Source organism: Muntiacus reevesi, chromosome X (genome assembly GCF_963930625.1).
Source record: "Muntiacus reevesi chromosome X, mMunRee1.1, whole genome shotgun sequence".
In the NCBI taxonomy this organism is placed as follows: Eukaryota; Metazoa; Chordata; class Mammalia; order Artiodactyla; family Cervidae; genus Muntiacus; species Muntiacus reevesi.
Window position 1 is genome coordinate 31,987,821 of NC_089271.1, and position 24,855 is coordinate 32,012,675.

The 24,855-nt window shown below is 36.8% G+C and overlaps 1 protein-coding gene across 2 annotated transcripts in view; it reads right to left on the reverse strand.

The window, feature by feature from the left end:
• DMD (dystrophin) overlaps positions 1-24,855 on the reverse strand; it is a 2,163,935-nt gene that overhangs the window by 1,972,280 nt on the left and 166,800 nt on the right. The gene's annotated exons all lie outside the window — the stretch shown is intronic.

A 24,855-nucleotide genomic window follows, 5' to 3' on the forward strand; every position in this document is an offset into this window, starting at 1 on the left:
GAGCATGGCTTTCTTATCTCTGTACCCCAGAACCTAGCATATTGTCTGCACAAATTAAGAGCTCAGAAAATATTTGATCAATATGTGAATGCATTAGAGGAAGGGGGATCGTAAAACTACAACATTTCTAGCACTTCTCTTCATCTAAAAGTCAGCAAATTTCAAATCAAAATGCAAATGATACTCTTCATGGATTATGTATACAAATATACTCAAAGGAAAAATCCCCAAGGACTTCTTACACCAAGAGATTAGGGTGGAAAATTATTAAGAAAGAGCTTCGCAGAATTCAAGCTTCTAAAAATTATCTCTTTTTCCAAAGCCGGAAGTTAGTATTGAGTCCAATGGACAGGAAAATCATCAATTGTGATTTATTAAAATGCTTTTTTGATGCTGAAGCTTATCTTGAAATTACTGTATATGCAATCATATTAGTCAATGTTGAATAAATCAGTGTATGTGAGAGAGACTTAAAATTGAAACATTTCATATTTTATTTACATGGGTCAAAAGAACCCTTATTGAAATGCCCTCAGGAAATAACCTCATTTGCTCTCATATTATTTTTCAGTAGTCAATCTCCACTGCTTCTGAAAACAGATGATACACAGTAAACAATCACTTTCCTATGACACACATATCTATGCATTAAGAATGTCTGTTTCTCTTTAAAGAGTATTATTAATCCATAAGTAGATATTCTTAAGCAATATAAAAGAGAATAGTGGAAAAATAATAAACCTAAAATCATTTTCCTAGATGAGAAAATGTTACTTAGCATCACAAAATTCTCCCTCCTTATTTGTGTTACTCCCACAAGCTACTGTGTATGGTCAAATACCAACATTATTCACACAGTAGAGGACACATGATAGCTATAACATAGAAATCTTTCCTTTGTTGACAAGTGTGAATAAATAAAAATAGATACTAATAGCTTTTAAACCTAATCTAGCCTCTTTTGAATATTACTGCCATAAATCTAATACTACTCTTTATAATAATAATAATAATAAACAGAACTTCAGATGGTCAAGATTTAACCCTTTTCACTGACTTGCTATAAAGAAAGACAGGTATGTACAGGTCTGTACAGGCATACACATATATTCACAAAAGTTAGTAACCTTATTTGCAATTCTACTTATTTTTCCTACATGTTCATATATATCCTATCTGTCAGACATGGGAGAATGAATGAGTCATTTGAAAGCATTCATCCAGAGGTTTTTAAAACATACCCAAACATCTTCACCAAAAGCTGAACATGAGGGTATTTTGAAGAGATTTGTTCCAGATGCTTTTAAATGAAAAGTGGGTAGTGAAGCAATATTTTTATTGTTTTTGATTATAGGTACAAAGAACAATTTTTAGATAGGCCTTGAAGGCAGAAGGGAAACCTTGACATTATGTGCAAAATATGCATTTGCTGTGTAAAAAGCACTAAATGTGAGCTTCACCATATAAACATCTTCACTAAATGTACTCTTGTACCTCTTTTGCTTTTAATGCAAGAAAAATATGCCTTCCATGAATTACCTGCTAATGTTTTCTTTTGGTATAGTAACATATTTTCTTTAATATGACAGAAGTACAGAACAGACTTTTGAACTCTGTGGGAGAAGGTGAGGGTGGGATGTTTCGAAAGAACAGCATGTATATTATCTGTGGTGAAACAGATCACCAGCCCAGGTGGGATGCATGAGACAAGTGCTCGGGCCTGGTGCACTGGGAGGACCCAGAGGAGTCGGGTGGAGAGGGAGGTGGGAGGGGGGATCGGGATGGGGAATATGTGTAACTCTATGGCTGATTCATATCAATGTATGACAAAACCCACTGAAATGTTGTGAAGTAATTAGCCTCCAACTAATAAAAAAATTTAAAAAAAAATTAAAAATAAAAAAATAAAATGACAAATATTAATAATACTAATTTTATCATTATTATAAGATATAACATTACTATCTTATTGTTTACAAGGCTGTTTTACATACACTATTTCAATTAGCCCATATGTAATTTACCATTTTATACTTTAAAACTACAAGCTCAGAAAGAATAAAACTGATAAGTGACAGAGATGAGCTGCTATAGTTTATTTGAATCAAAGTCCATGGCTTTTCACAGTGACCATGTTACATTACGACTGTATAGATAATATGGAATGCTACAAGGTGATCAGAGTCATAAAAGGTGAACATATTAACACAAATAAAAAATAGTCATGAATTTAGAGCCTTGTTTTGAACAACCCAGCATGTTCCATGTATGTTGTAACCTATGTGAATGACATCCTGGAATTTTAGAGTGAACAACCTGCATGTCTACATGTGTTTACCTAGAAGTGAAAACTGAACCATTTAATGATACCGTATGATTTGTTAATATTTTATATAATAATGGTCTTATATTTGCTAATTAATATTTGTTGTTTCAATTTTTGTCATATATTAGTATGACGAAAATATTTTAACATACTAGGATCACCAAAAGTTATGTGTCTGCACATTACAGTCCTCCCAAAACATGAATTTTACTTAGCCACAATAATATTCTGTTTTTTTTTTTTTTTTTTTACTTATTTTGCCATAAACATCATATGGGGTAGTTTTTCCTTTTGTTTGTTATTAGAGATTCCATCATAATGAACATTTTCATGAATTATTTTCCAACTTCTGCTGTATAACAGTCTTAGAAGAAATTACTGAGTCAACATTATCGAAAATTTTATGGTTTTTACTAAATAATGTCATATTGCTTTCCCAATGGTCATACCAATTTTTAGTGGTATCAGAGTGAGTTTATGCTATTGATAGCAGATTTTTTGCTTGTATTTTTGGACAAATGTGGTTTTATTAGATATAAAGAGATAGTTGATGCTTGCTATAATTTGAATCTGCTTGATTACTAATGAAGTAGAACACAATTTATACATTTATTTATTCTATATGTTTCTACTTTTCCCAAAATACTTGTTTATATTCTCTGCTCATGTATCTATCAAGCACTTGATAAATTAAAATTCATTAGAATGAGGTCATATATTAGTAGCTTTTAAACATTTCAAGTCATGGATTCCATTTGATCATCTGATAAAAAAATAATAATCCTTTTCTGTAGAAAAAAATGCCTATACATACATATTTACATACAGGTTCATGAGGTTAACTGACCTCCCTGCCAAAGATTCCTAATACCATGAAATCCAAGTTAAAAATCACTATTGTAAATTAAGCTACTTACACTTAGTCAATGAACAAATATATGTTCCCAAGTGGTCTTTTTTTTCGATTTTTGTTTCATTCTTATTATGCTAAAACTTTATACTTGTATATAGTTAAATCTGGGCTTCCTTGATAGCTCAGCTGGTAAAAAAATCTGCCTGCAATGCAGGAGAGCCCGGTTCAACACCTATGTCAGGAAGATCCCCTGGAGAAGGGATAGGCCACCCACTCCAGTATTCTTGGCCTTCCCTGGTGGCTTAGGTGGTAAAGAATCCACCCGCAATGTGGGAGACCTGGGTTTGATCCCTGGCTTGGGAAGATCCCCTGAAGGAGGGCATGGCGACCCACTCCAGTATTCTTACCTGGAGAATCCCATGGACAGAGGAGCCTGGTGGGCTATAGTCCATGGGGTCGCAAAGAGTTGGACATGACTGAGTGATCAAGCCCAGCACAGCATAGTTAAATCTATTTCTACTATAATTTCTCATATTACTTAAAATTTGACCATTTTAAGCATGATTACCTATACATTCATAGTTAAAGTCGACACATATAAACCTATATACATAAATTGTTACCGAGCTTATAGAGACTATTTTGATACGAGTATATGTTGTTGTAGATACACAAACTATAGTAGGAGATATTAACATGAAATCATCAAGAAAGACAAGAAAAGAATCAAGTGAAAACTCTTTTATCAGGAAGTGACTATATACTCCTGTTTAATCATTTCAAGAAACACATATTTTATTTCATTGCCTCTAGGGTTTGTTTATGAGTGATTTTCTGCTACTAATACAAATATGCCTGAGAATAACAATGTGAGAAGCAAGGAAGAAAATCCCTCTTAGAAAAATTTACGTGACAACTGTTCTGTGGAGATATCAAAGAATGAAGAACTACTAGTTCCTATATTATAAAAAGTGACCAACATTCTATTTTATTCTCTCTGTGGGGAAAACCCATATAAAATGAGCTTTATGCCATACACAAAAACTATATTTCACCTCAGAATCAATTAACCCTTTCTAATAAAATCTTTTTATTCAATAGATCTGTTCTTTCATATTTTTTACGATTAGCATAAAGACCTTTCACCCCACTGTTAACTTTGATATCCCTGATACCCTCAATCCCCTATAAAAGTGGGATAATTAAATTGTGACCTTAGTGATTCACAAGAGTGAGTTACTGCACAAAAATGATACTGGGGAAACAGAGAACGTAAAATTAAGGCACTAGGTCTCAATTTCCATTGTAGAACTTATTAGTTTGGTGGCCTTTACCTGTGAATTGAGGACATTCATTGCTTTTTCACTCATGGAACTGCTGTTAAGATGTCATGAATCCATTTATTTATGCAATAATGTATAGAAAATATTATATACAGAATGCTTAGTATATGCTGGTCACTGTACCAATTATCAAGAAGATAAACAAGACTCCTTTTTTACCAAAGTTCACAGCATAGTAGAAAATGACATATGATGGGTAAATATTAAACTTTTTGCATAATTAAGTGTACATATATTCAAAGGGTACTTTGGGAGCACAAAGAAAGGGACATTATGTAGCCACATGGATATTAGGGAAGACATTTTCTGGGAGGTGATGGCTAGGTTTAACCTAGAAAGATGAGCAAAAATAAGGAAAGAAGAAAAGGTGCAAAGGCAGGGATGAATCTTATTGAGAAGATACCAAGGGCAAAGGCAGGGAAATAGGAAACAAAAAGCTCATGCTCTCCATTATAAAAGCTCATGCTCTCCATTATATGCAATTCTCCTACACTCTAAAAATGGAAGAAGGGAGCAGAATGGGATGAAATTACAAGGAGAGCTGGGAGTAAGATTATGGGTAGTCTCCACGACATGATCCCTTATGCTATTACATGAGACAACATGAGTGAAATTATTTTAAAAAATGGGGGGAAAAACCCACCCAGTCATAAGAATATCAGAAATTATCCTTATTTCACAGGGCAGTTAATCACAATCTTTGCTAGGAAAATAGTTTTTTTAAGTGTTACCAATACTTCCTTGGGTGCTAGTTAATGTTAACTGAAGAGTCTCATCTCTTAAGTTACCCAGAAAATAGAAGTTTAGGAGGAGAAGGAAACATTAAAGTTGAAAACAATTTAGAAATGCACATAGGGAAGAAAAATGAAGGGACATGAGTTTATTTCACCTTAAAGAGAGGACTATTAAGCAATATGGAAGAGCTATTGGAGTCAGTCCATTCTCTGCTTCCACCAAAAATGAGAAAAAAGGAAATGAGAAATGCAGAAGACTAATGGTAAACATTAGATAGGATTATGTGACACTGTGGAACATTATGAAGGAAGGCTACAAACTCAGGACATATTTAGAAAATGGGTTTACCATGTTATTAATGCTACAAAATGGCAATGCAAAGTGGAGGAGAGTAGAATGGAAATTGGCATGAAAAATGCTTCCATTAAATCTGAGTAAAAGCTTTTGATCACAGGATTATAGAACATTGGGCTGAAGGTGACATTCACGGTCATTTTAATGAGGTGGTCTAAAATAATTAAATTACTATACAAAGAAAAGAAAAACCAGTGTCAAAAATGTTTCCTTATTCCGCACTCACTGGACAGTCAGTGTAATACAGTTTCCATTGTTCATCATCCTATAAAAGATTTTCTTATTAACATTGCCTATATCCTTTCTAATTTCCAAGACAGTGATTATCTGGGTTATAACTGTCTTCCCAAGCGATAAGCATTGAAAGTGTGACATAGTAGGGCTCAATAAAGGTATCAGAACTCTTCTCATTTTTCTTCTGTACAGATACTGATTCTGTTAACTTGTAGAGAGAATTATGGTCCTCCAAAGATGTCCACATCTTAGTTCCCAGAATCTGTGAATAAGTTTTGTTAAAATTTAATTGTTTTAAAATAGGCTAAATATAAATTATTTTAAAAGAGAATTATGGTTGCAGATGGAATTAGATGTGCGAACCAGCTCATACTGGACAGCGAGATTATCTTGGGTTATCTGGGTGGGCCCAGAATAATGACGAGTGTCCTTAAAAGGGGGAGAGAGAGGCCCAAGAGAGCAAACCCGAGAGATGGCAGAGAGACTTGGCTCGATGTTGATGGTTTTGAAGATAGAGGAAGAGGGCCATGAGCTAAAGAACATGAACAGCCTCTAGAAAATGGAAAAGTCAAGGAAACAGATTCTCCCCAGGAGCTGCCAGAAGGCACATGGCTCTGCTGACCCTTCATGTCAGCCCAACGAGGCCAATTTCAAACTTCTGACCTGAAGTTCTGAAGAACTGTTTGATTATAAATTTGTGTTGTTTTAAGCGGCTACATTTGTGGTCATTTTTATAGCATCCAGAGGAAACTATTACTGCCTTTCCTCTTTAAGACTATCCATTGAAATGACACATTCATACTGACACCTGCTAGGTGGTAGAAATTCAACTGTGTAAAAGAATTAAGTTCTTACCCTTTGGTCTTACAATGTAGTGAGAGAAACATACCCTAAAATGAAGAGATAGTAGATACACCAATAAGTTCCCAAATACAGAAAATGTAGAGCTTTGTCATAAGCCTCTAGGAAGGGAACTAACTTGACAAACCCAGTGCCTCCGTGATGAAGTGACATCTCGGCTGAGTTCTGAATGTTAATCAAGAGTATGGTGGTTTAGTCACTAAGCCGTGTCTGACTCTTTGTGACCCCATGGGGGTGGCCCACCAGGCTCCTCTGTCCATGGGATTTCCCAGGCAAGAATACCAGCATGGGTTGCCATTCCCTTCTCCAGGGGATCTTCCTGATCCAGGGACTGAACCTGCATCTCCTGCATTGCAGGTGGATTCTTTACCTATTGAGCTTCCAGGGAAGCCCAATCAAGTGTACAGAAGCAAAGAAAAAAAAAAGATTATAGAAGCATACAAGGTGGAAAAGAACTCATGACAATAAAAAGAGCAGGTGCAGCTATTTGTATGTAAGAGAGAGTGTGTGGTCCTTTTCTGGAACTAGAGAAAGAGGAGGACGAAAGTGGCAGAGATGAGTCTAAGAAAAAGATAAACAATCAGCCTATTTATAAAGAGCCTTAAACTTTAGCTAGAAGGCAGTTAGAAACTGAACCAGAATTGAAGTAGGGGGATGGCAGTATAGGTTTGCTTTTAGAAATTATTTCCCAGTATGGACAATATGTCAGGAGAGGTTACTGGAGTCATCACTGACTCAATGGACGTGAATGTAAGCAAACTCCAGGAGCTAGTGAAGGATGGAGGAGCCTGGCGTGCTGCAGTCCATGGGGTCACAAAGAGTCAGACATGACTGACCAACTGAACAACAATTGGAGAAGGCAATGGCAACCCACTCCAGTGTTCTTGCCTGGAGAATCCCAGGGACGGGGGAGCCTGGTGGGCTGCCGTCTATGGGGTTGCAGAGAGTCGGACACGACTGAAGCGACTTAGCAGCAGCAGCAGCAGTGATAAGATCACTTCTATTTTTTTTTTTTTTTGGCCACACCATGCAGCTTGTGGGATATCAGTTCCCCAACCAAGGATCAAGCCAGATCATGACAGTGAAAGCCCCGGAATCCTAACCACTAGGCCAACAGGGAACTCATAGGTATGACTGATAAGAACTAATCATTAATTAGAGGTGGAGGTAGGGAATTTGGGAGAGGTAGAGCCAATGATGTTAAATTACTCAAATTGGAGTCCAGAGTGCTCAGGAAGAGCCCTGGGTCTGTATATATAATGAGAATATGGGAATAACTGGGATAATGAGTTTGGAGTGTTTTGGGACAAGAAGGATATAGGTGGTAGGTAGTTACATACTGGAACCTAAAGTGCAAGAGAGAAATCTGAGTTGAAAAGAAAATGTAGGAGTTACAAGCCAACTGGAAGGTACTAACTGGAATCCCTATCAGTTCAGTTGTTCAGTCGTGTCCAGCTCTTTGCCACCCCACTGACCACAGCACACCAGGCTTCCCTATCCATCTCTCTAGTGAATGATATTACTAGAAAGAGTGGACAAGCTTTCTGATCTTCTGAAATATCATTGATTCCTGGTTCTCCCTCCAATACAAGGGCTGTCTGCTAATCTGTTCCAGTGACCTGTTCGCCATTCACCCTGACAATGTTGGCATTCTCCCAGGGTCCTACCTATCTTTTGTCTCTTCTTGTCTTGTTCTACTATGCTTATTCTTCCTAAGCAAAGTGACTTCCTCTCTCCCTCCCCAACCACCACTATATATTGATACTGATGATACCTAAAGCTATATTTTTCATTTTGATTAATGTCCTGCTCTTCACACTGACATAGCTGACTCCAGTTTATACCTCTATCTAGATGTCCTGCAGGAACTTTAACAATATCATTCATCTTCCCAAATAAATTCACATATCCAACTCCTCCTGCCAATTAATGGCACCATCATCCATCTAGTAATGAAATAAGTAACTCGTGAGTTAATATGCAAGTTTGAAAAATGCTTATCCTGAGGTTAGAAGCCAGATACAAGGGCTTTCACAATCTGACTCCAAATGCCTTTCTAAATTTAATATTTATCATGCCTGTTGGCACTCACACACACACACACACACACACACACACACACACACACACACACCCTTTACCCCTCTGCACACATACCTACCAGGTCTACCCTAGCCACACATGCCAAATGTCTCTGTGAATAAGCCACACACTTTCTCATTATAGTCCCTTGTGCATGCAGTCCTTGGAATGTGATCTAAGAACTCTCACTCTTAAGATCAAATTCAAATGTAAAGAACTTTCATAATCAGCCTTATCTCCTTGGAAGAAGTCATCAATCAATTCTTCTGATATATATGTACTCTAGTATTTTCAAACTATATTATTAGTATAGTAAATAGTTTGAAGTGGAGTCGCTCAGTCATGTCCGACTCTTTGTGAGCCCATGGACTGTATGTAGCCCACCAGGCTTCTCCATTCATGGGATTTTCCAGTCAAGAATACTGGAGTGGGTTGCCATTCCCTTCTCCAGGGGATCTTCCCAACCCAGGGATCAAACCCAGGTCTCCCACATTGCAGGCAGACGCTTTAACCCTCTGAGCCACCAAGGAAGCCCTGTAAATAGTTTACACTCTTCTATATAGCATCTTACACACCACCCATCACCCTCTATATGTGACCACACTTAGAATGGAGGATCATTATGTCTTTTTAACACCTGGCGTTCAACATGGTACCTTCAAGCAGAAATAGGTTCTTAATAAGAACTGGTTGAACAAATCAAATGATTAACTGTTCCATAATTAAATTCTACATCTAATGAGTCCCGGGCCAATATTTTATTTTTCTTGCCACTTTGCCATACTGCTCAAACTGCTCTGTTAATTATACACTTTCTGTCTTCATTTCCAAAAATATCCATTGAGCACCCACTAGATATAAAATCATGTTTCAATATCTTCTCTCATAATTTGGTATTTGGACTGAAGCACTGATTTTCATCACTATATGGAATGAAAAATAGAGAATATTTATTGCAAAAAATTTGCCTTGATTTTTCTAGGTGAATTACATTCTGAAATATAATGAAATTGCTCTTTACTTCCTCTTGACTGTTGTGGCTTCTAACACAATGTAAGATGCTACAGATGACATGTCTGGCCCTTTACCTCCCCTGAAAATGTTACTTCTTTCTCATGTAGGTCAACTACTTTTTATGGTAGGGAGTTGATGGGTTCAGATAATAATTTGAACAACTGTGTCAGCTCATATTACATAAAAGTTCCCTCCCATATGCTGGCACTTAATCATAGAATTTAAGGTATATTAGCAAACTGGAGTTATGGTCAGAACCTTACATAACCACACCACTGCATATTCATAAAATAACCAATAATACCATACATATTGAAAACTCAATGCAAAAATTGCAGAACTATTTTTATATGGTTGTAGAATTTACCATGAGATGGGCCTAATAACAATGAAGCTATTACTATTGTAACAAAGAGAAAATTGGAACTACAAGAGTATACAAAAGGTTAGCATGAGTTAGGAGAGTGCTATGTGGTAGGTGGTGCAAATTCCATTCTGACACCAAGAATATGTCTCAGCTACAGTAAGGGTCAATACTTAAACATGCTTGTTCCAGCATTAAATAGCCTGGCTTAAAACTCCAGCTCCACTTCTCACTAGCTGTATGACCTTAGGCAAGTTACTTATGCTGTCTGTGCCTAAACACATCATCTGTATCATGAGAATAAAAACCCTGGTACAGAATTGTGAAGATGAAATGTGACAGATCTATGGTGCATATTAATAGTGAAAATTTAAAGAAAAATCAAGAGAGAAAACCTTTACAACTTTATTGCTGGTTATACCACGACTTCTTGTGGGCTGTCTGTATAAATTGTATTACCGTGCAACATACACACAATTTCTAGGTAGGAGTCATATTAACAGTATGAAAATCTTACTATTAATATGACTCCTACCTAGAAAAGTATTTATAAATGTGCAGTAATTAGAGTCTCCTTGATTTGAAAGATAAGAAAGAGTATAAAATTATATTAGTATAAATTACAGCCTCTCATGACCCAAAGAATGAAATGATTTTAGCCATAATGGGAATAATAAATATCTTTGTGGTGTGTTATTATTTACGAAGTGATTTCAAATATATTATCTTGTTTGATCACAAACATGTGTAGACTTTTTAATGGGTAAAAAGAAGTTACTATTAATTAGTATGCAAACTTGAAATACACAGTAGTATGTCATGAAAAAGATCATTTATTTTATTAAAAATAATAATTATGGACAAATTATGGAAAAATAAATAAAAATAGATCAAGGTTTCTTATGTAATTCAGAGGTGGAATGAAATACTTGGATACTGTTGCAGAACCACTAGCTAGAAGCCTGCTTTCATCCTGCAGCCTAGTCAGTTTTAAAGTGCTCAATGTATCTACTAGAAAATTTTAAAAATACATTACTCTGTGGTTTATTTTTACCTATCTTAATGCATTGTAAAACAGTTCTTTTTGAAACAGAAAAGCAATCAGCCAAATGCGCACAGTGGTCATTTCCAAATGTCTGTGTCAATGAGATGCTTTATAAACAGACCTGGGGTCCTTTTCTGGGTGTATTACAAAGGGATATTTAAATCACAAGGTACATTTGCTAAACTTGCACTGTAAAGGTTAAGAAAATGATAGAGTAGATATAGCTCATGTCTCATGCTTTATTTCCTTGGCCCAGCCCTGAATTTATCTGTGAATGTCAACAGATGCTGTGGATGCTGAAGACTTCCCAGCTCAAGCATTCACATCTCTCTGTATCTTTGCATTAGGGCTTTTCCTAATCCTAGGAGCACTTGGTAAACCCATCTGCCGGGCAGCCCAGAAGTGACAGAGATCTAATTCCTCCAAGTGTAATCCTCAGCAAATGAGGGACAGAAATCTACGGATAAAATCCCAGTAGAACAATTGTTGGCCATGTTCCCTCAGGCCCACAGTAGTTCTTAGATTATCTGTTCTCCATTTCCTGACTCACTATGCCTATCTCTCTCTTGTGCTACCAGGGATTATTGTGCAAATAAACCACCTGCAGGAGCACTTGTTTGAGTCAGATTTTTGAGTAATGCAAACTAATCCATATGGGTATTGGGCCTAAGTTACTTGATTTGATCCTGTATTAACTTTGCCTCAGGCATCCTTTAAGCAGGTGGTTCAGTGGTAAAGAATGTGCCTACCCAGCAGGAAATGAGGGTTCGATCCCTGGGTTGGGAAGATTCCTGGAGAAGGAAATGGCAACCCACTCTAGTATTCTGGCCTGGAGAATCCCATGGGCAAAGGAGCCTGGTGGAACACAGTCCATGGGTTTGCAAAAGAGTTGGACACGACTTAGAGACTAAACAACAACAAAGCAACACAAAGCCTGTTTTTTGTCTGTAAAAAGTAAATAACCATAGTTACAAACTCTTCATTTTGGTGACGTATCCTAGCGGGGGTTCCCAACCTCTGAGCCTTAGACTGGTACCTCCTGACAGGTCAGCAGTGCCATTAGATTAGAAATAAAGTGTACAACTGATGTAATGTGCTTGAATCATCCTGAAACCATCCCCACCCCTTCTTGGTCTGTGGAGAAATAGCCAGGTTTCTTTCATGAAACCTGTCCTGGTGCCAAAAAGGCTGCCATAGAGTATTAAGTGCAATTTTAAGCAAAGATGTAGTATAACATAAGTGACTAGAATGATTATTCCTAACTATATACTTATTTTCATTGAAAGTTTGTGAGCAGGTAGGCAATCAGAGAATTTATTCATGATTCATTTTTTCCTTTCCTTGCTTGCCATAAGTCAACCTAAGGAGGATTACACTTCCTACCTCACCCACATGTGTTTTGTCATGTGATTTGACTTGACCAATGAAACACAAGTATAGCTGACAGTGTATCAGTTCTGTGCTAGGGACTAAAGAATCATGGTGCATTTTCACTTCTCCTGGCAATTATTTGCTTAGCTGGTGGAAGATCATTCCTCATGTAGACTATGTTCCCAAAAGGAGAGATACATATGTGGAACTGACCTGAATTCAATACAAAGATTGAAGGAGACATGGGACTAAGAAATAAATGACTATTCTTGTAAGTTACAGAGATTTAGATTTTTTCTGTCTTACAGAGAAATATACTAGATATGCAGGTAAACATGTCCTATAGAATAAAATACATAATAGCAGACCATATATAGAGTATCCTCATTTAAGACATTTGATTGCACTGTTTAAATCTAAATTTAATATAAATTGATACAGGGGCTTCAAGTTAAGTATCAACCTTTTTCTAAAAGTCTTTTATTGGTTGGTGGGTTTAGTCACTAGTCCTGGCCAACTCTTTTGTGACCCCATGGACTGCAGCCCGCCAGGTTCCACTGTCCATGGGATTTCCCAGGCTAGAATACAGGAGTGGGTTGCCATTTCCTTTTTCGGGGATCTTCCCAGTGAAGGGATCAAACCCTTGTATCCTGAATAGCAGGCATATTCTTTACTGCTGAGCCACAGGAAAGCCCCCAAAAGTCTTCTATTTAGAATATATTACCTTTTCTCTCTTGATCTTTCTCCTTATCATATCAGTCACAATTTAAACATTAATGCAAGCATGTTTTTCTTATACATGGCCAAGTATTAGCATAGATTGAAATCCATCTAGAAGATGATTTATGGGGAAAGCATGTCCTAAGGAAATCCAGTGGGTTACTGTAACAACAACAGTCAGTAGGAGACTATTCATTTATACCTTGTGCCAAATTCTGAAAGCACAAAAAAAAGAAATAAAGAGTAATCATTCATTCCCTTTTCACCAAATATGGAAGTCTTAAGCCAATGTTTATGAGATCAAGCCAAAAAGTATAAATAGAGCAAAGGCCAATGATTTTTCTAGCATAAACAGGAACAATTCTGCAGTCTGTGAAAGAGCATTAGAGTCTGTCTTTTAGGACAGATTTCAGAAAATTAATACTGAGAATACAAAAGAAGTTCTGGGATATAATCAAAAGAAAAGACAGTTTGGAGAGTTAATCAGGTGCCAATGCTAATGGATGATCCAAGGAGCAGAGCACAGAAAATGCAGTCCCACAATCAATTTTTATTCAGCCTGAGGTTGCTAACACTGATGACAAGTGGTTATTGACAGCATCTTCTAAGATTTCTAATGAAAGATTTCTTTTTTTTTCAAGTTCATTATGCTATTGGATTTTAAAAAAATATGTGTTTCTTTCTTTTCTAAGATCTGTCACAGGACCACACTGAGAACACTTTCCACACTGCACAATGGCAATGGCTAAGTTTGATCTATGTCTTGACTTAAATAATTTAAGTAGATGTGGATTTAGGTTAGCATATAAATTAAATAATTGTTAAAAAGTTTCCAAACTATGCAGATGACACCACCCTATGGCAGAAAGTGAAGAAGAACTAAAGAGCCTCTTGATGAAAGTGAAAGAGGAGAGTGAAAAAGTTGACTTAAAGCTCAACATTCAGAAAACTAAGATCATGGCATCCAGTCCCATCACTTCATGGCAAATAGATGGGGAAACCCTGGAAACAGTGAGAGACTTTATTTCTCTGGGCTCCAAAATCACTGCAGATGGTGACTGCAGCCATGAAATTAAAAGACCCTTACTCCTTGGAAGGAAAGTTATGACCAACCTAGACAGCATACTAAAAAGCAGAGACATTACTTTGTCAACAAAGGTCCGTCTAGTCAAGGCTATGGTTTTTCCAGTGGTCATGTATGGATGTGAGAGTTGGACTATAAAGAAAGCTGAGAGCTGAAGAATTGATGCTTTTGAACTGTGGTGTTGGAGAAGACTCTTGAGAGTCCCTTGGACTGCAGGGAGATCCAACCAGTCCATCCTAAAGGAGATCAGTCCTTGGGTGTTCATTGGTAGGACTGATGCTGAAACTGAAACTCCAATACTTTGGCCACCTGATGCAAAGAGCTGACTCATGGGAAAAGACCCTGATGTTGGGAAAGATTGAGGGCAGGAGGAGAAGGGGACGACAAAGGATGAGATGGTTGGATGGCATCATTGACTCGATGGACATGGGTTTGGGTGGACTCCAGGAGTTGGTGATGGACAGGGAGGCCTGGAGTGCTGTGGTTCATGGGGTCGCAAAGAGTCGGACATGACAGAGCAACTGAACTGAACTGAACTGAATTTCCAAACTAATGCCCTTCTTTGCACTTAGGTACAATTGTGTTGAACTTGTAGAGGAAAATATAACTTAAAATTATAAAAGTTTAGAAACTGTGGCAACAAGTTGGATTCTTACAAAGATAATATTTCACAAAACAATAGAAGAGTTTGCGGTTTTCAAGGAATTTTCTGAGTCAAAAACAAGTCTTCTTTAATTATTTTCTTCATTTTATCATTACAAATACTAAATCCTAGTCATTACAAAAGACATGAGTCCAACTGGCAAAAGGTTTACTCCTATGAGTGTGTGAACTTTGAACAGTTTGTGGATAGGTGATTTTTCCATTCTTATATTTAGATTTGCATGAATTACAACAAACTACAAGCATTACTTTAAGTTTAGAGAACATTTCAATGATTATAAAGTAGAACCAACCATAGTATACAAAGTTTATAAGACTGATTACATCATAATTTCCCAATTTTTATGATTAACTTTATTATACTAAGTATTTACCAAGCAGACTATAAAGGAATGGCATTCCTTTGTTACAACAATATAGTGGTTTTAACTGTGAACCAGACTATCTCAGTTTGACTATAGCTCCGGTACTTCTTAGGAGTGTGCCTCAGTTTCCTTGCCATAAATATGATAACAATGATGCTAATGATGCATTGTAATGAGCTTTGGGTGAATATTCTCACTTGAAACCTGTGACTCTAACACTAACTAGCTCTTTTGAGTTCAGTTAATTGTTTAGCTACCTGGAACTCAACTGTCAATTCTTTTTTAAAAAATAGGAGTTTGGGAAAGATAATCTCTGTGTTTCTTTCGATCTAAAATGCTATTACCTGATTTTTTAAGCTACTGTGTTTTCTAGAACATAACAGAGCATCTTTATTCAGCATATGTGTTCTGGAGCCATGTAGCCTGGATTCAAAGTCCAGCCTTGCTTCCACTAGCTGGATTTCTGTGATTTATATGTATAAACTTCTCTCTTTAGCTTCCTCACCTGTAAAAGAGCTATAAAAATAATAGCTTTTTCATAGTGTTTTTGTGAGGATTAAATGAGCCATTACCTTTAAAGGGCATAGAAAATGTCTGAACCAAAATAATCAACTTTGCTATTCCTATCCTGAGAACCAAAGGTTTTCATAGGACTATGGGGTAAATTCTTAAAAATGAAAGCAAAAATTTTATGTGTATACAAATAAGTGTCTGTAGTCTTCAGGAGAGTCCCAGAAGTCTCCATGGTTTGAAAAGTGTTGGATGAAACATAAAGACAATATTCTGACTCTTACGCCTATTAATGATCCATGTTTTCCTTTTTTTTCCCCCAAGAATATATGCATTAGCAGTAATAGGTCAACTTATATTACTGTTCCTCAGACTGTGATTTTTTTCACTTCTTATTTAAGAAATGTCCTATTCTTTTTCTCTCTTTAATAGAGCATTCTTTTTATGGATCTACACACAGTAACTGGGTTGAAAAGAAGTACAGTGATAAGGGTTCAGTTGCACCCCTTAACCAGTCTAAGAAATTGTAGGCTTTCTCCATATTTCCTTAGATACTACTCTTTAATCATTTAGGTTTAGAGACTTTTTTTTTTTAGCTTCTTATATTCAAGTATACATAGATGCAGTTTTCTTACAATTCACCTTCTTGCAAAGTCCTTTCTGAGAAGAGCTCAGCTTCTTTTGCGATATCTTGAGAAGATAAGTATTGACATAAGGCAGTACGGTAATTGAGACTCAGCAAGATTTGTCTCTTAGCTGACTGTTTCAGATATTTATGCCTTAATTTGCTGTATACCTTTAATGCACACTTTTCTTTAGTTAAAGCAACCCATGTCAATGAGGGAATCAATTAAATGATCATCCTCACAGCATATAAATAGGCACCATGACATATAAGAAACAAATCACTCCTCACTGCAGAGATACAGTAGTTCACAGCTTGGAAACCAGTACCTTCAAAGCACAGTACAAAACCATCTGAAAAATAACAAACTCTCAGCAGAGATCAGTAGCAAGAACTGATAGTGGCTAACAGAAGAACTATTGATCGCTAAGTAATTTGAAAAGAGAAAAGGTGTATGTCAACTTGAACACTAAATTTGTACAAGTAGTCATAGATCAGGAGATAAAATTGGAAGATCAAAGAAGGTCTTCAAATATGAAAAGTGGTCTGAATGAAGGGCTTTCACTGTCTGAGTAACTTAACTGAGAAATCAAAGTTAAAAAAAAAACAGGATAGAATATGATACTTGAATTAATATATAGTTGATTTACAAAGTTGTGTTAGTTTCTAGTGTACAACAAAGAGATGAAGCTTTACATGTATCTGTACATGCTGTGCTGGGCTTAGGTGCTCCATCATGTATGACTGTTCATGACCCCGTGGACTGTAGCCCGCCAGGCTCCTCTGTCCATGGGATTCTCCAGGCAAGAATACTGGAATGGGTTGCCATGCCCTTCTCCAGGGGATCTTCCCAACCCAGGGATTGAACCCAGGTCTCCTGCATTGCAGGCAGATTCTTTACCGCCTGAATCACCAGGGAAGCCTGAGAATAATGAAGTGGGTAGCCTATCCCTTCTTCAGGGGATCTTTCTGACTCAGGAATTGAACCGGGGTCTCCTGCAATGCAGGCAGATTCTTTACCAGCTGAGCTACCAGGGAAGCCCACATGTATATGTATATATGCATATATTCTTTTTCATATTCTTCTCCATTATGGTTTATTATTGACATTGACATTGCTCAGTCGTGTCTGACTCTTTGTGACCCCATGGACTGTAGCCTACCAGGCTCCTCCATCCATGGAATTTTCTGTGGCTCAGACGGTAAAGCATCTGTCCGCAATGTAGGAGACCCAGATTCGATCCCTGGGTTGGGAAGATCCCCTGGAGAAGGAAATGGCAACCCACTCCAGTACTTTTGCCTGGAAAATCCCATGGACTGTGGAGCCTGGTAGGTTACCGTTCATGGGGTTGTAAAGAGTCAGACATGGTATATTATACGACATTGCATATAATTCCCTAGGCTGTATGGTAGGGCCTTGTTGCTAGATTTAAAATGATACTTTAGAATAAAGTTGAATAAAGAGGCTGGGGCTAGAAGAGAGGGAAAGAAGGTCAGGCATTATTAACCTTGATGTTTAATGCAATTATCAAGGTCAATTAATTTATAAACTAAATTTAAATTTATTATCCAAATTTTAGAAACTGGAGAAAAAAAGGTGTTCAAAGCTTTATGACTGAATTTTTTTTTTGCCTTTTTCCTTGAGTGTTAATTGAATATATAATTATATATCCTGCTTAATTTTTTTATTCCATTAGAAAAATTTATTTTCACTCTAGACTCACATAATTAAACTCACTAGTATGCCCTTTAAAGAAAGGTCCAGATTATAGAACATTAAAACTAGGTATCATTCAACATTCATTAAATACTGTTTTGCATTAGTTAATAATACTAAGTTCTAACTTAAGACTGAGATATTCTATACCAATTCAATATTTATTAGACCATTATTTCTTTTCCCTTTCCGTTTCATATGCTGTGATTACATTTATATCTTTAAATTATTTTATTGAGATATAAAGTTATGAATGACATAAAATACTATACATATTTAATGTATACAACTTTGTGAATTTGGAGATAAGTATATACCTGTGAAATGATCACCACAAAGCTTTCCTCCTTTAAAATTATAATTGAGGTTTTCCAGTGTTGTTAAAACATAATTTAAATAGCTAGATGCATTATATGGTCCTGTGAAAATGACTATTTTGCCTTTTTTGAAAATCCTGAAAAATGATTTCACAAATCTTGCTATTTAAATTACACCATAGTTAATGTCTATATGAACAAATCCTCTACTCAAATGTGGTACTTTGACTTAGCAAAGATTCTCACAAAGTCGGTTAATGGATCTAGGTGAATAATCATGTCTATAATTCTTGGTACGTATTTTCAAATTACTTCTTAAAAACACTGTATAAAATCACATTCCTTCCAGTAACAGATGAGAATATCTGCACTGCTACAGCATAGCCTACACTGAAATTTTTAAATGTGAACTGAATTCATAGACATATGCGAATGTCTATGTCTATATATATAAACGGATGTGACTATCTTGAAAGATATCTGAAGAATAATTTAGACTTTGAACTCAGAGTTGAGTCAGGCTCTCCCTGACTGCTTTGACTATGAGATATAAATGAAAGGGGATGTGGACAATCATGTTCTGTCATGTGAGGAAAATGTAAGTCAGTATGCAATATAAGACATGGTGCAGAGAGGAGATGCAACAGAATCGTGAAAACATTTGACTGCCTGCTTCCAGCATTTTCTTGAGGCACAACTGCAGTTTGTCCTTGCCTTCCTTAAGAAACCTTTTAATCCTTAGAATAAGTGTATCCTTTAGAATCAGTTCCACACTTGATACAACTAGTTCAAATTTGGTATATTTGACTTGTAATCAAGTGTCCTAATTAATACAACACTCAGTTTGCCACTGTACAGCAAAATCAGTTTTACTTGACATAATTTTTTGCCCCACATTCAAATGAGAAGATGCCCTCTTTCCTCTTATAAGGATGTGATGCTATCTGCAAACTCAGGAAAAAGAATCTCAACCTGAAACTATGAAGGAAAAAAATGAACCAAAGCTCATGCCACTTCTAGCTCTGAGTTGGTTATTTATCTGCCATAAACATGTGAGGCTATTTTGTTTTGTTCAGCTATTCTTTTCTGCATGGGGCCATTTAAACCCAAGTTGGAATTGTCTCTGGGTTACTATCAGTGATAAAAAGAACTTTAAATTCATGCTAATTATAAGAATTCACAAACACAGATGAGGGTGACCAAGGAATCCAACCAGAACTTTCTGTTTAGTTTCATTAGACTCAAACTTAATGAGAAAAAAATCATTAGCAGGGAGGAAGTTGTAAGCCTTGTAGAATTTCTTGCTTAGACTTAAGCAGTGCTGTGTCTGTGAACTGTGGTAAAGAATAAAATGAATACCAAACTAGGTAAGCTGTATATGAAAATAACAAATGAGAAGGAACACAAGTTTTCCAAAATAGAAAAAGAAGTTGGCGGACCACAACCGAAAGTATGATTTTCTTTTAAAGTGCTTGTTTTATAGCATCCACTGATTGCAAAAACCTTTTTGATTGAGTATCATCAATAAAATAAAGACATTAAATAAAGTCACTGCATTTACAAAATTACATGCCCAACGAAATGGCACTAATCATGATACATATCTTTCAAGAAAGTCTCTCTTTGACTTTGCTAGACAACAAAAGTTAAAGGGCAAAATGCCAAGGATGGTTAATTTTCAAAGTATGAATATATCATCATTTTGATTAGTGTTTCTATTATTAAAAACTGCAAATTCTCCAATGATTTTGTATTCTAACATAATAAAGGAGGGTATTTGAAATTTCATATTTCAGCAGTCTAATGGTTTTCCCCAGATGACAAATATAAATATATGCATGAAATCTTAACTTTCTTTATTTTCTTGGTTAATTTTAGGTTACAGCTCATCATTTTGCATTAGTACAAGCCTCCAACAACCTCATATGCATCATTATGAGGAGATGAAAAGGATTAAGAAAGAAGTTTTTGTCAGTGCAGAGAATGTTAAAAGTTCCCCAGCAACTAATATGAATGGAAATAAGTACCATTATTATAAACTCAATAAGGGAGAAAACTAATGAATGCCTACTTTTATTTTCTCCTATCTAGCAGCTTCATTTTTGATCCTTTGTGCTCAAGGGGAGTAAAATCTGCCACCCCAAATGTATCACTTGGGCATTCAGATTGTTTCAAGCTAAAAGCAAACAAGGCCCAAAAGACTCAGGAAGAACCTTCCACCTGCCCTCAATTGTGTAAAAGAATTTAGACAGAGGATCTATTCTGTCATCATAGATAACTATAGCATAACATGAACAAGGTGTGGTGCGCAGGGAGGGACCTAGCAAAGTGCTTGTTCAAATTTCTATCACTGTCCCCTTTTCTCTGCAGAGCCAGCAAACATTTGTTTACCAAACAGCTGCTTTTCCATCTCCTCGAGAAAGGTTTTCCTTCCCTTTGAAGTCCCAGGCCCCCACTCCTTTTTCTTAGCTCAGAATAGAACAGTAAGTCTCAATGGCCTGACTGTCCTTTGGGCCTCATATTCTTATGGAGCTCCCACCCACATGTAATTAAGTGTGGCTTTTCTCCTGTTAACCTGTCTTTGAATTACTAGGCCAACCAGAAGAAATCTAGAAGTAACAGGAAAACTTGCACTCTCTGACAGTGCTTATCTTTGTTTTCTTTGGTCTGGACCATGGCAAGGCTGGACATTTCCCTGCCACTGTTGTTGGTTCCCTACTGAAATTTGGGATGGATGTTTCAATCCACTTAGTTTGAGGTGTTCAAACTTGGCTTGAGCATCATTGAAGCAATGTGATGGGATGTGAAGTGCGTGACTATAGATATGTAAAGTTAAATAGGAAAATTACAAGCAAGAAGCAGCAGAAAAGAATGGCACCCCCTCCCATTTTGTGGCAAATTACCAAAAGAAGAAAACATTTCAGTCTCCCTGAAGCTATTCCGAGCTTACATCCCCAGTCCTTGGGGATTCATTTTCTCTCCATCATTCATAAAGCTGTAACTTATCTAATTTACTTTACAGAAATATAATGTGGTGCCCTTCATGTTTCACCTTCAAAATTGAAATTCAGTTAGAATTTCCTGGTGATTCTACCCTTGAGAAGGAGCTATCAAGCAATACCACACTCCTTTCCTCATCCTTTTCTCCCTCCTATGCCTCCCTCCTCACCATCATTGCACAGCAACACACACACACACACACCCCACACTACACACACATGTCAGAAAGCCAAGAGACCAGTATCTACCTCTTCAAATACAACTTTGGAAATGTGCCAAATCTTAGCTTTGACATCAGAAATTAGGTTTCACAAACAGATTCTGAATAACTCAAATGCTTTTGAACCATCTTTTGTGATCTAAACTGAAATACCAAACAGTTCACGCATAGTTCCTAATTATATATTACTCTATTTAACACTGATTTTCATCAATGAAAGAAGGACTAGAGATAGAGATAAATAATGTACATGAGTATCTATGCCTTGACATGTCTTCACTCAACTAAGAAGTTTTGAAAGACAGGAGACTGTTTTTTATTTTTCCCAACTTTTTAACCCCACATTTGTCAGTAGGTGATTCACAGATAAAAGGTCCTCAATAAATATTTATTTAATGATAATTGTTGAAATATCACTTTTCTGAATCAGCCTTTCTCAAATAGAAATATGTAAGTACATTAAGTGTTTCCATTTAAAATAAGAATGGCTATAATCATTAACATGTTAAAGGTGGATATTTCCAAGAGAGTAAAAAAATTGGGGGGGATTTTACATCATAATCAAAGTCTACCTCAGCTGCAGATGTATGTTATAGGAGAATGTTGTATCCAATGAGAAAAGGCTGGATAGTTTACAAAAGCATACTTTTCCAAGCCACATTAGAAAGCTGCAGCTACAAGACAGCAAGATGAGCTCAACTCTTAAATGTGACAATCTTCTCCAAGGAGGCATCAGACATATGAGCTATTTCCTCTTGGACAGAGCACCAGAGGAAGGGGTAGCCGACATAGGAGCAGCTAAAAAAAAAAAACTAAAATTGTGAAGAGTTCTTAAAAGTCAGGGGTGGCCTAGCATGACATTTTAGAATCTTAGGGATAGCAGACTGAAGGAGTTCTTTTCCATAGTCCTCTATTGAGAAAGCCTCCCTCTATGATGTTGTTGTTTGGTCTGCTAAGCTGTGTTCAACCCTTTCGGGACCCCCTGGACTGTAGCCCGCAAGGCTCCTCTGTCCATGGGATTGCCCAGTCGAGAATACTGCAGTGGATCGTCATTTCCTGCTCCAGGAGTTCTTCCTGACCCAGGGATCAAACCTGCATCTCCTGCATTGCAGGTGGACTCTTTACCACTGAGCCGCCAGGGAAGCCCCTACCTCTGTGATACACAGGCATAAAATGAAACCCATCTTCCCAGACCCTTCTATTCTAGGAAGCAAAAGATTTAAGCCACTGAAGGAAATGCAGGAAACTCTGCTATCCCTGGGTCTAGGCAGAAATCTGCTTCTTGAGGCGGAGAGGACAGGCAAAAAAGTATCTATTCCTGAAAGAAGGAGAGAATCTTCTTGGGAACAGGATCCCGCATGAAAATAAAGCAACAGTCTCTTACCAATGGGGGAGGGACAGGTACACAAGATCAACTGAAAGCTGAGGATGGAACAGGAATACCGAGAAGCCCCTTTAGCACTCTAGACATCACATAAGCACAAAGCCACAGAAGACACTCACTGGAGGAACTGGAAGTCTAGAGTACTTTACACTGGAGAAAGCAATGGCACCCCACTCCAGGACTCTTGCCTGGAGAATCCCATGGATGGAAGAGCCTGGTAGGCTGCAGTCCATGGGGTCACTAAGAGTCGGACACGACTGAGCGACTTCACTTTCACTTTTCACTTTCATGCATTGGAGAAGGAAATGGCAGCCCACTCCAGTGTTCTTGCCTGGAGAATCCCAGGGACGGGAGAGCCTGGTGGGCTGCCGTCTATGGGGTCGCACAGAGTTGGACACGACTGAAGCGACTTAGCAGCAGCAGCAGCAGCAGCAGAGCTTTACACGTTGCTACAGCAACCACACAACCTAAAACCAGCTTAATATGAACTCCGCTGACTCAAACCCTCATCTTAACAGTGTGACAGCAAAAGAGCTGTGCTCATTTCCAGGATTAAGTATATTTACTTCATCCTCTGTTGTTCCTCCATACACAAAGCCTAGCATTCATACAAAGACAGACAAGCAAAAAGTCAAGTAAAATATAGTCACTGTCAAAAGATAAATCATATCAACATAGAACAGATAAAGCATATATCAACATATAAAAGAAAAAGCATATATCAATATATAACAGACTCGGAGGTAACCTGGACATTGAAACTTTCTGATGAAGACTCAAAAATAATTCTGATTGAATATAACAGGAAAAAAATTTTGGACTGATAGATTTATCTATATTTTAAAGGAAAAGGTGGACAACTTGAAGGAATAGACAAGAATTTTCAGCACAGTGATGAAAACTGCAACAGTCAAATAGAAATACTAGAAATAAGTCATAATTAATGACAACTATCAATGTAGCAATTTCTAGAGTATTATTACTATTATAAATTAAAATGATAGCAAGTTACAAAGATATTAGCATTAACTTAAGATGACACACAAAATGTTATACAGGCTAATCTTGGAACCATTTATCAATGTTTACACATAAGTACTCAATTTTTGATGGAAGGCATAGTATCAAACTTTGTATGTGATAACTACTTTATATTTGTAGCTGTCTACTTGATACATGTACTCTCCCCCTAGTGTACCCATCCCATTATACCGATAGAAAATCAAGGCTAAAAATAAATGTTAGATTATATGTTTGGTATGTGTATATTTCTCTGATTACAAGTAGTTCTTTTCATTATATCTCTATGTCTTTCATACTATAAAACTAAAATAAATTCATTTACCATTCAAAAAGGTCCATATTCAGGGGGAAAGGGAATCATTTCAATGGTAACAATCTGTGCTACATGACTAGAAAATGAAACATGAGTTGGGCTTCCAGGTACACTGGGAGACTTTGACTAAAAAAATGCAAAATTATGAGGTATATTCTTTTTCCTGCAGCCAAAGATGATTGGGCCTATCTCTTTTGCCACATTTTCAATATATAATTCCTGTTCAAACTTCCTTCCCACTTTACTGAATCATTTCAACTTTCACTGATATTCCTAAAATGCAACAAAAGAAAAGCAAATCATTTCAGCCATTCTAATTTGGAAACTTTTTG